Below are 13,479 nucleotides of genomic sequence, written 5' to 3'. Positions count from 1 at the left end.
CCAGGAATGTTTCTCTTGGAATAAAATGTGTTTGCAAGGCCCTTGTTCTGTTGTAGTATTTATCTGTTTTGCGGTGGTTTAGTCTCTCAGCCGTGTCTGACTCTTTGCAACCCTTTGAACTGAAGCCCACCAGGCTCCTCTGTCCATGGGATTTCCCAGGCAAGAATACTGGAGCGGATTGCCATTTCCTTCTCCAGGGAATCTTCCTGACCCAGTGATCGAACCAGCATCTATTGTGTTCCTTTACTGTCAGGCAGGTTCTTTACTGACTGAGCCACCAGAGAAACCCAATCTATTTTTACTATATTGTGTTTTATTTTGTGTATTTATAACCCCTAGTTGACTGTATGGGCTTCCCTGGTGGCTCAGATAGTTAAGAATTTGCCCACAAGGCAGAGACCCATTTCGATCCCTGGGTCAGGAAGATCCTCTGGAGAAGGGAATGGCTACCCACTCCAATATTTTACCTGGAGAATCCCATGGACAGAAGATCCTGGTGGGCTACAGTCAATGGGGTTGCAAAGAGTCAGACATGACTGAGCAACTTTCACACACACAGTTGACTGTATACTTGAGGAAAGGGATACTTTGTTATTCCTCTTTGGGTTCTGACATTGTGTTTGTCACTGAGTTGATGTTCAAGAGGGCTTCCCTGGTGGCTCAGATGGTAAAGAATCTGACTGAATACAGATCAGGGTTTTATCGCTGGGTCAGGAAGATCCCCTGGAGGAGGGCATGGCTACCCACTCCAGTATTCTTTCCCGGAGAATTCCATGGACAGAGGAGCCTGGAGAGCTATAGTTTATGGGGTCGCAAAGAGTTGGACACGGCTGAGTGACTTAACACACACATACACACACACACAGATGTTCAAGAGATGCTCATTGAATATAAGCAGTCTGGAAGGAAGGGAAATGGGAAGGATAAAAAGGAAGGAGAGAGGGAAGGAAGGAAAGAGGAGGGAGGGAGAAAGTAAAGAAAGAAGTGAATGAATGTCATAATTGGAAGCCTACAATTTCACCAAGTGCCTACATTAGAATTATTTTTATTCTGTTATTTTTGAATTGGCTTTTTTATAACTAAAATAATTAATAATACCTATTAAACTAATTTAAAAAGCATTTTATTGTAATATGCACAAAATAATTATTTATTTGAACCAGCTTTCATTTCCAAACTCCAAATGAGTTTGGAAATGCTGCAGCCTGAACACTTTCAAGGGGATTCAAAGCAAGAACTTCTAAGAAACCAGCTATTCAGTAACACCAGCTTATTAGGCCATCACCTCTTTTCCCTGATGGAATCCACTTGTGCCAACATGGGGCATTAATAACACTCTCGTTGTACAACAATGACCTTACATCAAATTTCTCAGGAAAAGGGTTTATCTTTTCACAATTCACAGGCAACTCAGACTTTTAACATCTGTAGTAGGAAAAAATAAAACACCTTATTCTTTCTAAGGAATTACATTTTGAGATCTAACCATTCATATTCATGATGTCATCACTATGTCCTTAATTTTCCAAGCCTGAGCATAAAGGTGATAATAAAATATTAATCCAAATTATAGTGTGTTGCATTTATGTAGCAGTTCAGGGTTCACAAAGCACTATAACATGTACTCAGATTTACTCGAATTCAGGTCCTTGCTGTTAAAAGATAGTCACTGAATCCAAGTTTTCTTCCCTAACCCCTGTAGGATCATTATGATGGGCTGGAGATTCCCCCTCTTTCATTCACTTTCCCTCCCAGACAGCCACCGGCTGTCAGTTATCACTATTGTCTTTCCCTTGCATAGATCTGATGGCACAGAGGGAACAATATGCTGCAGTAGAAATAGCTTTGTGCCAGACGAAACTGAATTTGAATGCTGGTTCTGGCACTTTCTATATATATGACCCTGTAAAAGTTAACCTCCTAAATTTTCTCATATACAAAGCAGGGATAATAACACCTTCCTCACAATGTTGTTGCAAGAAGGAGATTCATATACTTTAAAATCTAGATTAGCGCCTTGCACCTGTATAATAAGCACTCAAGAAATGGCACTATCTTATTATTTGCCACCCACCCCCTGCCTCAGAATTTTCATGAAAGATCAACTGTTTACTGAGAAAATCCCATGTGTCAGGCATTGCATTATACACTGCAGATGCTGCAGAAACCAAAGAAGCTTACGGTCTAGTAATCCCAAAACAGGGGCATCCAGGCTTCAGTAGAGATTAATACAGAATGTTGTGAAAGTATCCACAAATAGAGCATGTAAACCAGTCTTAAGCTGTAACCAGAAAGGTGAGAGGGCCTGAGCTTGAATAAGAGGGTTGAGGGGAGGTGGGGGAGGGTGGGGTGGAAGAAAGCATCAGCTGGAGACCTGGCATTTACAAAAGTAAAGGAGAGCAGGTGGATACAGAATCTGACGCTGCTCAGTATAGCTGAAGATGTGGTCCCATAGGATGGCGGGAGGGAAGGTATGAGAAAGAAACAAGAGACAGTAGAATGAGAAGATGAGGCTCTAGAGAAGTAAAGGGTATTGAAAGCTGTATTGAGAAACTTGGGACTGTCCCAAAGAGAGGAGAGAGCCGCTGAATACAGTACAGGCAAGAGATGGACTTGCTCACATTTGCTTTTTTAGAAGTAGCACGGCATGACCTATCACAGAGGTCCTTAACCTGGTCCATAAAGCCATGCGTGGGCTTCCAGTGATTTGCAGGCTTCTTGAAATTGGCTGCAAATGTGTATGTTTGTGTGGATGTGTGTGTGTGTGTGTGTGTGTGTGTGTGTTTCTAGAGAGAGTGTCAGTAAGGTTGACTCAAAAATGATTAAAAATCACCATCTGAACAACTTCTTTGGGATAAAGCCCTGACTGCTTTTTTTTTTTTTAATTTTATTTTATTTTCAAACTCCACACAATTGTATTAGTTCTGCCAAACATCAAAATGAATCCATCACAGGTATACATGTGCTCCCCATCCTGAACCCTCCTCCCTGCTCCCTCCCCATACCATCCCTCTGGGTCGTCCCACTGCACTAGCCCCAAGCATCCAGTATCGTGCATTGAACCTGGACTGGCATCTCGTTTCATACATGATATTTTACATGTTTCAATGCCATTCTCCCAAATCTTCCCACCCTCTCCCTCTCCCACAGAGTCCATAAGACTGTTCCATACATCAGCGTCACTTTTGCTGTCTCGTACACAGGGTTATTGTTATCATCTTTCTAAATTCCATATATATGCGTTAGTATACTGTATTGGTGTTTTTCCTTCTGGCTTACTTCACTCTGTATAATAGGCTCCAGTTTCATCCACCTCATTAGAACTGATTCAAATGTATTCTTGCTTTTATTTTTTAATTTACATTAGAGTACAGCCCTGGGAGTTTGTGATGGACAGGGAAGCCTAGCAAAGTTTAGAAAAGAATCACTTTTAATTTTTTGCCATTCCTAACATACCTCTGGGCCTTTCCTCCTATTACAGCATCCTGAACTGCCCTGCTCTTCCCAATCTACCCCTACTTCCCCACCCTGCCTTCTGCTCACAGAACCTCATCTCTTTCAAAGCTTGGATGGACTGTTTCTTTCTTCTCTAGAAATTCCCTCTATCCCTTCCCCATTCTTCTCTAGCATAAACACAAGTCAGAGTCATAGAGTTCCGATCACCAAGCTAGAATGAGAGATAGACAAATAGACCAGTGGACTACAGATAGAAAATCTGAAGCCCTGTTGGAAATCCAACAGAATTTGTGTTGCAAATCAGTGGAAAAAATAATGCCCTATTTTTAAAATGGAACAACTGGTCATCTATAAAGAGAAAAGAATGGATCCTTACTTCACTTCATTCTCAAAAATAAATCCCAAATGAGTCAAATCAAAGCATTAAAACTTTTAGGAGGGAAAAAATAGGAGACCATCTGCACACACTAAAACTGAGAGATAAATTTGACTATTGTAAATGTCTTTTTATCAAAAACTACCATAAAAAGAATGGAATAATGAGCCATATTTTGAGAGAACTGTCAAAAAATTCATATTCAGAATATATGATGAACTCTTTTAAATGAATAAAACATGAAACAGTGTTCAGTTTTTTTAGTAATAGATAAACTGCATTACCATTTTACATACCACATATAGGAAAAAATAGTCTGAAAATGTCAAATTTTGGAAATAATGTGAGGAAATGAGAATTCTTATCCATGTTAATAGGACTTTGAATTGTTACAGTCACATTGCAAAAATAAAATTCTACTATTAGTAAACGTGAATGTATGCTTACCCACCTCAGAGAAACATTTGTATATGTGCACTAGGAGATATATATACACACTTAGCAATGTTGTTCAAAAAATTGGAAATAACTCAAAAGTCTGTGAACAGTAGAATATATGAGAAGATTGTGTTATATGAAGCATAAAGTAGTAAAGATGGATGAGTGGATTATATACATTAACATGGAATAATGTTAAAACACAGTATTGAATGAAAAGATCAAGCTGCAGAAGAAAGTATACCCCCATTATTTCATTTACATAACAATTAACAGACAAATCTCAGCAGTATATAAGTTTAGGATAACTAGTATAAAGATTAACAGACAAATCTTAACAGTATCTATGTTTAGGATTACTAGACCTGTGGTAAAAGAAGAGAGAATGAGAAATTGGTTACTTTTGGTGGATCAGGTAGATGACAAGGGACATGGTTTGGAGGAGAATAAAGTAGCTTTCTTAAACTGGTTTGAGGAATATGGCTCTTTGTTTTATCATCATAATTTAAAAAATATGTATTATATACATTCCTGTGTATATAGATTTCACATTAAAAAATTAAAAAGATAAAGACCATTATAAGATACATGCAATGACCTGGAAATGATGTGGTTCCTCTGTTTAAGGAGCTCCCAGTCTGGGCTTGTTTCCTGCTTCATAGACCACTGTGGGTTGTGAGGGACTTGTTTCTTTATTGTTCCTACTGAGTTGGACATGACTGAGTGACTGAACTGATACTGGTACTACATTCTATTAATATTTTTCTGTCTTTTTAAGCTGCAGGCTTATTTAACTCTTTCATTTTCATCCAAAATAGCATTTGCACCCGTTAAACAACATCTTCCCATTTCTCCCACCATTGTTTTATTACTATGAGTTCAACTTTTTTAGATCCCACATTCAAGTGAAATCATACAGAAAATATTTATTTTTCTCTGCCTGACTTATTTCACTTTGCATAATGCCTTCAAGTTCCATCCATTTTGTCACAAAAGATGGGACTTTATCTTTTTTATGGATGAATAATATTCCATTGTGTATACAGTTGACTCTTGAACAACATAGGGATTATGGGCACAGACCCCCACACAGTTGTAAATCTGTATATTGTCCTCCCTTGGTATCTATGTGGGATTGGTTTCAGACTTGCCACAGATACCAAAATCTGTGGATGTCAAGTTCCATAGTTGGTTCTCCAGATCCATGGTTCTATATGTGAGGATTCAACCAATCATGCATTCTGTAGCACATATAGTATATGTGTGTGTGTGTATAGATCTCATATCTTTATCCATTCATCTGCTTATAACACAGGTTTTTCTATGTCTTGTCTACAGGGAACATGGGGGTGCAAACACATCTTCAAGATAGCATTTTTATTTCCTTTGTATATATACCCAGAAATGGGATTACTGTATCATATGGTAGTTCTGTTTTTAATATCTTGAGGCTCCTCCATGCTGGTTTTCATGATGACTCTGCCAATTTACATTCCCACCAACAAGGTACACAGTTTCCCTTTTCTCTGCTTCTTTGTTATCACTTGTTGTGTCTTGTCTTTTTAATAACAAGTGTGAGTCCTTATCTGATTGTGGTTTTGATTTGCATTTCCCTGATGACCAGTAATGACAAGCTTCTTTTCATGTACCTGTTGGCCATCGGTATGTTTTCTTTGGAAAAGTGTATATTCAAATATTTTGCCAATTTTTTAATTAGATTTTTTAGTATTGAGTTGTATGAGTTTCATGTATATTTTGGATATTAACCCCTTTTCAGATAAAGGTTTGCAGGTATTTTCTCCCATTCTGTATGTTTTATTTCTGCTGGTCACTTCTTTTGCTCTACACAAACTTTTTGGTTTCATGTAGTCCTACTTGTTTATTTTTGCTTTTTTTGTCTGTGCTTTTTGTGTCATACACAAAAAATCTTTGCCAATACCAATGTCAAGGAGCTTTTCTCCTATCTTTTCTTCTAGAAATTCTACAGTTTCAGGTCTTATATTTAAGGCAGTAATTCATTTTGAGTCATTTCTGTGACTGGCATAAGATAGGAGTACAATTTCATTCTTCCACTTGCAGTTATCCAGTTTTCCCAACACCATTTAATGAAGAGCCTATCCTTTCCACATTGCATCTTTTTGGCTCCCTTGTCAAATATTAATTGACCATACATGAGTGGGTTCATTTCTGGGCTCTCAGTTCTATTCCATTCATCTACATACCTATTTTTATGCCATTATCATACTTTTTTCTATTTTGACCTACATTGATGTTTTAATCCCACAAGTAGACATTTTGTTTTTGTTTTATTCTTTTTCTCCCCATCTTTTTTATTCATACTCTTCTTCCTTCCTCCCTTTCTCCCTCTCTCTTTTCCCTTCTTGCCAACCTTCCTTCCCTCCCTCTTTCCTTTCCTCCCTTCTCCCTTCCTCCCTTCTCACCTCACTCAAGACTGAGAAAGTTATATATTCACCACTGACTCTTTTTGCAGAACCCAGAGTTTTTCCTTCCCTTACTGAAGTATCACCCATAGGAGAATCCAACTGTGTATAGAGTGGTCTCTTAGCCAGTCTCCAACCTCTGTTGAGACCCCAAGCAGTCTTCTATCTTCCACTGGCAGAAAAAACAACAACAACAACAAAACAACCCTTAGTCTTCATCCACCAGAGACCAACAGGTACCACCAGAGCAGAAGCTACATACAGACCCACTCAACTCTGTGTAGTAACATTTTCTTGTTATTCTGGAATTTGAGAAATTCCAGTATTTCAGCCAGGGCTCAGCTATGCATTAAAGGAATGTGTGTGTGTGTGTGTGTGTGTGTGTGTGTGTGTGTGTGTAACTTATTGTACTAAAAATTTTTCCTTTGAATATTTAGTCTACCATGCTGAAATAGGAATTGATGGGAATCTCATGTCCTTATGCTCAGTGTTGAAATAGACCATATCATATACTAGGTGTTCAATAAACATATTTTAAATGCATATGGATGTTGTAGACATAGAGAATTCCCTTCACAATCCTAATATCTTCATGCTGTCAAGTATATATTTGAAACTAGTTTGAGTTACACAGTCTTTGTTTTTTTTTTTTTTTTTCTGTGTGCTATTTATTTTTATTTTTTTCTTTCGTTTTTTTTAAATTTTATTTTATTTAACTTTACAATATTGTATTGGTTTTGCCATATATCAAAATGAATCTGCCACAGGTATACATGTGTTCCCCATCCTGAACCCCCCTCCCTCCTTCCTCCCCATACCATCCCTCTGGGTCGTCCCAGTGCACCAGCCCCAAGCATCCAGTATCGTGCATCGAACCTGGACTGGCGACTCGTTTCATTTATGATATTATCCATATTTCAATGCCATTCTCCCAAATCATCCCACCCTCTCCCTCTCCCACAGAGTCCAAAAGACGGTTCTATACATCAGTGTCTCTTTTGCTGTCTCATATACAGGGTTATTGTTACCATTTTCTAATTTCCATATATATGCATTAGTATACTGTATTGGTGTTTTTCTTTTTTTTTTTTTTCAGTGTTACAGCTCTATTTTATTTAGAAGATAGCAGGAGAGAGAGAGAGAGAGAGAGAAAAGAGCGCACGCACGCGGGAGAGAGAGTCTGAGAGAAAGCGCTTTGGCTCCTCCTTTTATATGTTTTTTTCCTCCACCTGGGCCTGCTCTATGCAAATTGGGCTTAGCCAGGAGTGCTGTTTGTTCTGTTTGTTCTGCCTGAAGTCTTCACTCTGGTCCTTGGACCTTCCTTGTCTTTTAGCCGCCGCCATTTTGGACTCCTTTTCCCTATTCTACCTACCTAACATTCCCCCCTCAAGAGATGGGAGGCCCAATTCCTTGGGAATAGGGGCGTTGAGGTCTTTCTGGCTACTTCCTGCTGAACTGGGGCAGCGAGGGGTATTGGGCCTCCCCTTCTTGCTAGTCCCAAGCCTCAGAGTCCTTATAGCGGTGTCCAAGGGTGTGTGATATTTTCCGTGGTCAGCTGTAGTTTTATATCTTTGTTGAACTGGCACTGCATGTTGTAGCTGGTTGACCTGGGCAGAGACAAAACAGGTTAGACAATTGATAGTACATGGAATAATCGTAAGCATCATCAATATAGCATAACAAGGACTAGTAGGGACATTGGTCAATTTTAAATTCACATTGCCAGGATAGCTGAAGTCCCTCCTTGTTCAAGGATCAGAAGATCTATCTCCTGTCTGTTTTGGAGTACAGTCTCTGTCAAGCTGTGTTGGCTCCTTAGAGTTATCCTGAGAAATATTATCCCCAGAAACCAGATTTTGGGGGTGTTCATTAGAATGACACTCATTGGTAGTTCTGAATAGGTCTGAACAGGAGAAGGAGGCCAAGGAGAAGGAGGCCAAGGCCCAGGAGAAGGAGAGAAAGAAAGAGACAAGGCATGCCCAGATGCTGGCCGCCTCCAGAGAAGCCCTATGGCAAACCCCGAGTCCTTGAAGGACAAGGCACGAGACAGATGCCTGATCTGTAGACAGGTGGGGCATTGGGCCAAAGAGTGTCCAAACCGTGACAAGTCTCCTAGAACGGCTTGCCACAATGCCATCAACTGGGACATTGGGCGGCACTCTGCCCTGGGGACCCCAAGAGCCTCAAGGTCAAGCGCCAAGCCTACCCTCGCGATGGTTCAAGAGGACTGAAGCAGCCCGCTCCAGCCAACCCACCTGTCCCAGATAACCATCACGGGGCTGGAGCCAAGGGTGTTTTTCTTTCTGGCTTACCTCACTCTGTATAATAGGCTCCAGTTTCATCCACCTCATTAGAACTGATTCAAATGTATTCTTTTTAATGGCTGAGTAATACTCCATTGTGTATATGTACCACATATGTATCCATTCATCTGCTGATGGACATCTAGGTTGCTTCCATGTCCTGGCTATTATAAACAGTGCTGCGATGAACATTGGGGTACACGTGTCTCTTTCCCTTCTGGTTTCCTCAGTGTGTATGTCCAGCAGTGGGATTGCTGGATCATAAAGCAGTTCTATTTCCAGTTTTTTAAGGAATCTCCACACTGTTCTCCATAGTGGCTGTACTAGTTTGCATTCCCACCAACAGTGTAAGAGGGTTCCCTTTTCTCCACACCCTCTCCAGCATTTATTATTTGTAGACTTTTGGATTGCAGCCATTCTGACTTCTTTGAAATGGTACAGTTCAGTTCAGTTCAGTCGCTCAGCCGTGTCCGACTTTTTGTGACCCCATGAATCGCAGCATGCCAGGCCTCCCTGTCCATCACCAACTCCCGGAGTTCACCCAGACTCACGTCCATCAAGTCAGTGATGCCATCCAGCCATCTCATCCTCTGTCGTCCCCTTCTCCTCCTGCCCCCAATCCCTCCCAGCGTCAGAGTCTTTTCCAATGAGTCAACTCGTTGTATGAGGTGGCCAAAGTACTGGAGTTTCAGCTTTAGCATCATTCCTTCTAAAGAAATCCCAGGGCTAATATCCTTCAGAATGGACTGGTTGGATCTCCTTGCAGTCCAAGGGACTCTCAAGAGTCTTCTCCAACACCACAGTTCAAAAGCATTAATTCTTCGGCACTCAGCCTTCTTCACAGTGCAACTCTCACATCCATACATGACCACAGGAAAAATCATAGCCTTGACTAGACGGACCTTTGTTGGCAAAGTAATGTCTCTGCTTTTCAATATGCTGTCTAGGTTGGTCATAACTTTCCTTCCAAGGAGTAAGCGTCTTTTAATTTCATGGCTGCAGTCACCATCTGCAGTGATTCTGGAGCCCAAAAAAGTAAAGTCTGACACTGTTTCCACTGTTTCCCCATCTATTTCCCATGAAGTGATGGGACCAGATGCCATGATCTTCGTTTTCTGGATATTGAGCTTTAAGCCAACTTTTTCACTCTCCTCTTTCACTTTCATCAAGAGACTTTTTAGTTCCTCTTCACTTTCTGCCATAAGGGTGGTGTCATCTGCATATCTGAGGTTATTGATGTTTCTCCCGGCAATCTTGATTCCAGCTTGTGCTTCTTCCAGTCCTGCGTTTCTCATGATGTACTCTGCATAGAAGTTAAATAAGCAGGGTGACAATATACAGCCTTGACGTACTCCTTTTCCTATTTATAACCAGTCTGTTGTTCCATGTCCAGTTCTAACTGTTGTTTCCTGACCTGCATACAAATTTCTCAAGAGGCAGATCAGGTGGTCTGGTATTCCCATCTTTTTCAGAATTTCCCACAGTTTATTGTGATCCACACAGATACTACAAACACATTATCCCTCTTTTGCCTTTATCTGGTTATCTTGTGCTGGCTCTTAGGTGATACACATTTTTTAATTACCTCTTCCAGATATACTTTCATGAGTCAACCTCATCACCATCGTCAATGTGAATTTGAGCAGACTTCTACAAGTGTGTTCTCATTACATCTGATATTTACCTTAGCATAGTCTTTTCACATTGTATTTCATATCTAAATATTACACTGTAAGCTGATCTACTGAGCTCAATTGCTGTGTCTTATTCATTTTATGTCCCTTGCACTTAGCATATTGTTCAGTTTTGTGGCAGATATCAATGAATGGTTTTCCATAAATTAATGAATAACACTTTTTAGAATGTGCATTTTTGGTCCCAAATATGTTTTATTTTCAACAGTTAGGCCTTTCTTTTTTGTATCAGCTCCCTTACAAACACCTAACAATTCCTGTTTGGAGTCAGTAATTTAAATTGCATAGTCTTCTCAAACCAGTTTCTGTCAGAGTTAAATTGCTTCCTTCAGTCCAAGAAAAAGAACACTTTAGTACTCAAGTATTTTAAGATTCAAAACAATTTTTTTTTAATGGGAAGTATCATTAGTAAATTAAAGGCAGAATAACCATAATCATTAAGAGTTTTACTTTAATTAACTATTAATTATACTTGCTGTTTTATACTATATTGAAGAATTTATGATAATTCTTTACCTCATTTTCATTCAAAGTTTGAATATTTAAAGAACCTTTAAGATGCCTTCTTTCTTTGCCAGCTTATAGACATCATGACTCATATTCAAGAGTTCACTGCTTTGTTTATTAAATTTAGATTCCATTGAGATTGTTTGTCTATCTGAAACTTCCAAACCAGTGAAGTACCACTTAAACTAGAATTTAGTGCTTTCCTCATTTTCACTTTACTTACCTAAGTATACTTTCAAATATATTTATTCAACATACAGTATGTGTAGGGCACTATGTCAGTCACTTTGTTATATACAAAGGTGAAATAAATTGATACTAAGATGAATCAGATGTGACTCCTGCCTTCAGAGACCTCATCATCTAGAAAAGTAAGGAATAGATTATTATGCAAATATATATATATATTTCTGTATTAACATGTAAATATTACTAAAGACTAACAGTTATCAAGCTCTTACTATGTGCCAAATGTAATTTTACATTTTTACAAATAATTCATTTTATCAAATCCAAGGTTATTGATTATAAGATACAGCATTACCATTATTATAGTACCATGAAGGGAAAAAACACTGCTTTAAAAATATAACAATCTAGATTGGGAGATGAATCCCAAATATCAAAGATGTTAATATGTGAAAAAGTGCAAGACTTAAAATTGACGACAGGCATTAGAGGTAAAGAACCTGCCTGCCAATGCAGGAGACAGAAGAGATGCACATTCGATCCCTGGATAAGGAAGATCACCTGGAGGAGGACATTGCAACCAACTCCAGTATTCTTGCCTGGAGAATCCCATAGACAGAAGAAGCTGGCATGCTATGGTCCAAAGGGTCACAAAGAGTTGGGCATGACTGAAGTGACTTAGCACGCATGCACACACAAAGTAACTCATTTAATTCTCTCAACAATCTTTCAAGTAAGGTAATGTTATCCCCATTTTACAGATGAGGAAATTGATAGAGTTCAGAGATGTCAGGTAACTTTCCCAAGATCATACAGATAGTAGATAAGTGGGGATTGAATCCACATCAGCCTGATTCCAATGCCATGCTCTTAACCACTGTACCATAACTGTCTTGGATCTCTTAATGTACTAGTGAGTTCAGAAATTCCCAAACCTTTTCTTCCTGATGTGGCTTCATTTAAAATTGAAGAAGAATGTAGCCTCTATTAATTCTTGAGATAAGCTGAGAATTTAGTTGAGAAAATAAGACTTGAATTTACAGATTGAAAGAAAAAGAATGTTTTGAAAATAATTTATCTGAATTTTGCATAAAATGGTTATAATATACTAAGGAGTAACTAATACAATTTACCAGTATCAACCAAGATCAATAGGGTTGATTTAAAAAAAAAAAATATGTATATATATATATATATATATATATATATATATATATATATCTGCAGCTATAACTAACCATGTTGCATGTAGTGCAATGGTCTTAATAGAATGATAGACCCTGGACAAAAATTTAAGTTAACTTTGGCCATGAGTGTAGACATTTTTTTTCCCTATATATTAAGGGAAAATTAGTGGAAACTGTCCATTGAAGTTCTCTTTTTTAGATTTTATAAAAGTAAGTAGCAATATTTCTATGGAGAATATTGAAATTCTAGCACTACATGAGATATTGCAAATGAGCTTTGTAAGGAGCCAAAAATGACAAGCATATTTATCCCAAATAACAACTAACACAATATATTTTGTAAAAAAAATCTGAGTTAAGAAATAATAACCATGTACTATATAAATTATGAATTATGTGTGAGAACAAGCAATAGTTAAATGTACTGTTTGCCAATTGCATAGTCATGGATACCAGAGACTTCATCTGTGGAAATTTAGCAAAACAGAATTAGAAATGTTAAACAGAAAAGATCTCATTAAGATAATTCTTTCAGAAATGAATAAGAAATTTCAGTCCCAGATGTTCAAATCTTGAGTAGTCAAGGTGAAATGGACATAGCGAAAAAAATCTAACTGCATTATTTCCAGAAACAAGATACTGGAAAAACCTACATAAAAAATAACCCGATCACTATTATTTCTTGGGTTTCCCTGGTGGCTCATATAATAAAGAATCTACCTGCAATGAGACTCAGGTTAAGTCCCTGGGTAAGGAAGATCCCCTGAAGAAGCAACTGGCTACCCATTCCAGTATTCTTTCATGGGAAATCCCTGGCAGGTTACGGTCCATGGGGTTGCAGATTCAGACATGACTGAGTGACTAACTTGAAACCTGAGAACTAACTAA

The 13,479-nt window shown here is 38.6% G+C and overlaps 1 protein-coding gene across 15 annotated transcripts in view; it reads left to right on the top strand.

Annotated features, from left to right (window-relative positions):
• Positions 1-13,479, top strand: part of LRRC7 (leucine rich repeat containing 7) — a 622,091-nt gene that overhangs the window by 243,057 nt on the left and 365,555 nt on the right. The gene's annotated exons all lie outside the window — the stretch shown is intronic.

This window comes from Bos indicus x Bos taurus, chromosome 3 (assembly GCF_003369695.1).
Source record: "Bos indicus x Bos taurus breed Angus x Brahman F1 hybrid chromosome 3, Bos_hybrid_MaternalHap_v2.0, whole genome shotgun sequence".
NCBI lineage: Eukaryota > Metazoa > Chordata > Mammalia > Artiodactyla > Bovidae > Bos > Bos indicus x Bos taurus.
This window is presented reverse-complemented; position numbering and strand designations above follow the sequence as displayed.